Genomic DNA, 4,744 nt, shown 5'->3' with positions numbered 1-4,744 from the left:
ATAATGTTTTGCATTGTTGCCAAAAAGTTCGATTTTGGTTTCATCTGACCAGACCACCTTCTTCCACATGTTTGGTGTGTCTCCCAGGTGGCTTGTGGCAAACTTTAAACGAGACTTTTTATGGATATCTTTAAGAAATGGCTTTCTTCTTGCCACTCTTCCATAAAGGCCAGATTTGTGCAGTATACGACTGATTGTTGTCCTATGGACAGAGTCTCCCACCTCAGCTGTAGATCTCTGCAGTTCATCCAGAGTGATCATGGGCCTCTTGGCTGCATCTCTGATCAGTCTTCTCCTTGTATGAGCTGAAAGTTTAGAGGGACGGCCGGGTCTTCGTAGATTTGCAGTGGTCTGATACTCCTTCCATTTCAATATTATCGCTTGCACAGTGCTCCTTGGGATGTTTAAAGCTTGGGAAATCTTTTTGTATCCAAATCCGGCTTTAAACTTCTCCACAACAGTATCTCGGAGACTTGATTTCACACAGGTGGATTCTATTTATCATCATTAGTCATTTAGGTCAACATTGGATCATTCGGAGATCCTCACTGAACTTCTGGAGAGAGTTTGCTGTACTGAAAGTAAAGGGGCTGAATAATTTTGCACGCCCAATTTTTCAGTTTTTTATTTGTTAAAAAGGTTTGAAATATCCAATAAATTTCGTTCCACTTCATGATTGTGTCCCACTTGTTGTTGATTCTTCACAAAAAATTACAGTTTTATATCTTTATGTTTGAAGCCTGAAATGTGGCAAAAGGTCGAAAAGTTCAAGGGGGCCGAATACTTTCGCAAGGCACTGTATAAGGCCATGATACGGGCAATCTTTGATTATGGGTGTTTGGCATTTGGTTCTGCAGCTAAGTCTCTACTGGCTAAGCTGGATGTTGTTCAGGCCAGGGCTCTGAGGATATGCACTGGGGCATTCCGGACAACGACGATTCCAGCGTTGCTAAAGTCTTAGGTGACAAAGCTTCAATGGCGATACTATACCGGTGGGAGGCAGCAATGCACTAAAACAGTACCGAGACTGCTGGAAAAAAAGAAGAAGAAGAGAGCTGCTAAACTTGGGCTAGAGGAGCAGGGAGTAGCGCTCCAACCAAGTTGTGTTTATTAACGTGATTGCGTTAAAATTGCCTTCTCGCGTTGTGTGTGAACACTTGCAGCGAATGTACTCATGCGAGGAAAGCGTCGCAAGGCAAAAATTTGCGTTTGGTCTGAATGCAGCATAAGACACTTAAGTTGGAGAAAGTAAGAACACCCAAAATGTCAGCAATACTCCCTTACTGCATTGTACAAATGTGTGCTACAGCAAGTATGGTGGGTCAATTTTGGACCTGGTGGATGTTAACAATGAAGAGTTGCAGAATAATTATACACTTGCCTTAGTTTTCTGGTTAAAACATGTTTGGGTAAGCTGGGATTTGTTTTCTGATGTTGCTGCATTATGAAATCTCAACAATTAACTTACAATGTAATTACTGAAAGAAACGATTGCTAAAACTGACAAAATATGATCAAACTCGTAACAAACATTTTTAATATGTGCTTTTGCTTCCGTTTCTTTTTCAAGCCTCTCCATCCAAAACACCTCCATCCCCACACCTCTCCCATCGCCCTTGTGCTTTCCTCCCTCCTCCTATCTCACAAACCCCATGCTCCTTTGCACACCCCCTCTTCTCTACTTTGCTACCTTTGTAAATCCTTCTATCTCCTCAAGCAGGAGGCCGACACTCCCTCTCTCCTTCCCTACTCCCCTCTCCCCATCCCAGCTCCTCTTCCTCCTCTCCTCCTGCCCTCTCATCCCTCTATCTCTCCAGTGAGGTGTGTCTTATTGCTCTCCAAACAGGGTGATCAACCCTGCCAGGGGTAATGAGCTGAGAGTGACACCTGCTTCCACCACACAGCTGGCTCTGTGTGTGTGTGTGTGTGTGTGAGTGAGAGAGAGAGAAACAGAGAAAGACAGAAATAGAGAGATGCTGTGTACCTGTGCATCAGTCTGTGCATTTGTGTTTGCATGCATGCTGATTTTCTATGTGTTTTGACAGTTTGTCTGTACTACTAAATACACTGGTGCCATGTATGTGTGCGTATCTACTGTTGTAAGCTATACAGATGGACAAAGGGAGATATTACAATGTTTGGCCGTCTCCCTGTGTGGATTATTTCTCTCTATCTCACTACCAACCAGGCATGATGGGGATTGGGGTTGCTGTGTTATTATTTTCACTTCTTAGCAATTTTCACTAATAATTCACGGCTCTGTTTAAGCTGCCACACATATTTTATATCACATAAAACACAAAAAATCCCAATAAACATTTAAACTTCAAGTATCTTGTGCTGTCAGTGCTATTTTTTACCATTTACATACAGATTTTTGTATAATTAATTTCTTAAATCAGATTTTTAAATAACGATTATTATTTTTCGTGAAAAATGGAACTAATGAGGCCTGGGTTGTTCAGGTTGGGGGCTAAGAGACTTCTGAGGCAGAAACTCAGTATATAATCTATACAAGGTAAAGGTTACAGGACACACACACACACTCTACATAAAGAGACATTCTGTATTGATGATGGTGGATGTACTGTAGCTTGTACGAAGTGTGACAGCGATTGCTGATGCTGCCTTCTCCGTGTGCCTGTGAATATGGACTGAGCTGACATGGCAAAGCTGGAAGCTAAGCACTGTTTTCACACACACGCACAAACTCACACACTTGATGGGTGATTGCTGATGTTGCTGGCGAGATGCTGCCTTGTCTCTTCTTTAGCAGAGCTCTAATGAAGTGCGGGGACATGACAGCCTGTGCTAAAATCCCACCCTCATTTACACCTACATGCATAACGTTCTGTGCAGCACACAACACAGTTGTGTGCACACACACATCAACAGACTCACAGACAGACACGCAGCGTGAACCAGCGACAGCTGCACGCCCTCACATTTACGTTCCGTCACCTGTCGATGGAGACGAAGAAGCTATCTTAGCCCATATTTCCACACCAGCTGTCTGCCTGGACTGTGTCTGTTTGCGCGCGCGCGCATGCGTGCGTAACAGCCCACAACACAGACCGGCATCTGATGGCAGTGAATATCAATGTGTGGATTTAACATGTAACAGCCCTGTAAAATGTTTCATCTAACCACTGTTCTTTCATGTGTGTCAGATCTTCAGTCTCCTGTTTAATACAATGCACATGTTTCCTGTTTGTTTCCATTTGACTTAATATGTCATGAGAAGAACTTCTCTTCTCCGTTTTTTTCATTTCCACCAAATCTCAAGTAAATCACTGCTTTAGAGGATGCAAATTTTGGCTGGGATGTGACTGCCAGATTCACCTGCTGTGCACCTTAACCTTATTATGACTCTGATTGTGCCTTTCTTTTTCACAAGGGACTGTTTGAGTGGGAGTGGTTTAGAGATTTGAATGAAGTGAGGAGGTCACAGGAGGAGGCCTACACGAGGACGTCTCCTGCCGTGTAAACCCACCTTCACGTCCCGCCTCTCCTAACTCCTCTTCCTTTTCTCAAACCTCCTGCTGGTTTGCACTTCATGCGGAGTTCAAAGGCCACAGCTTGCTTTCGCTCTCTTTTTCTTCTTCCCTACTTCTACTTTTCCTGTTTTGTCAGCTTTCCCTCTGCTTTGTCCTTGTGACCTTGAGCTGGTGGAGGGAAACCACAGCCGAGCAGCGAACCTACAAGCTGTGACTGTGTGAATTTATATTTTTCAGACACTTGCACTCCATTGTATATATGAGTGTGTGCGCATGTGTGTGTTTGTGTGAATCAGGTTACACAAAGAAAGCACAGGGAGAAATAATTTTGAAGTAATAATTTAATAGAATAGAAGTACTCTCAGTGAAAGCAGCAGAAAATAAAAGTGAGTGTGCTGGAAACATGAAAACAGTGCTTCATGTAATGAAGAACAGGAGATGACCTCTGCATGTGCATCCCCGGTGTTATGTATGCATGCAAGAGTAAATTTGAGTGAACATGTCAGCATGTCCAACAACTGTGAAGCAGTTAAGAAACACTTCTCCACCAGCCCCAATGACAACGTCCTACACCGTTGCTGTGGCAACCTGTCATTAAGTGCCTTCATTTGCAGCAACTTTATTACATGGGATCAGCGCTTTGGGGTAAGGGGGTGAAGGAGGAGAGGGATGGAAACTGTATTTTTTAATAAAACACACTAATGTTATTGGTAGTTGATAGAAACTTGTTGTTGAATCAGACACCCACATCTTCAATAACACCACCCTCCCTGGAAAAAGTATTTAGATACTTTCCTTAATTATATGCAGTAGCCTAATTACTATAATGAAAAACTACTCATTGACTCTTTTAGTCCTTCCTCCTTTAGTTACTGTAAAGCTTTCTATTCAAGAATGGCATACAGTGGGGGAAATAAGTATTTGACCCCTTGCTGATTTTGCAGGTTTGCCCACTTACAAAGAATGCAACGATCTATAATTTTAATCATATGTACATTCTAACAGTGAAAGACAGAATCCCAAAGAAAATTCCAGAAAATCACATCATATGAATTTATTAAAATTGATAACCATCTGATGAGGAAAAACAAGTATTTGACCCCCTGGACAAACAGCATGTTAATATTTTGTAGAAAAGCCATTATTGGCCAGCACAGATGTCAAACGGTTTTTATAGTTGGTGACGAGGTTTGTGCACATTTCGGCAGGGATGTTGGCCCACTCCTCCCTGCAGACAGCCTCCAAAT

The sequence above is a fragment of the Micropterus dolomieu genome, linkage group LG09 (assembly GCF_021292245.1).
Source record: "Micropterus dolomieu isolate WLL.071019.BEF.003 ecotype Adirondacks linkage group LG09, ASM2129224v1, whole genome shotgun sequence".
In the NCBI taxonomy this organism is placed as follows: Eukaryota; Metazoa; Chordata; class Actinopteri; order Centrarchiformes; family Centrarchidae; genus Micropterus; species Micropterus dolomieu.
Note: the sequence above shows the minus strand (reverse complement) of the source record.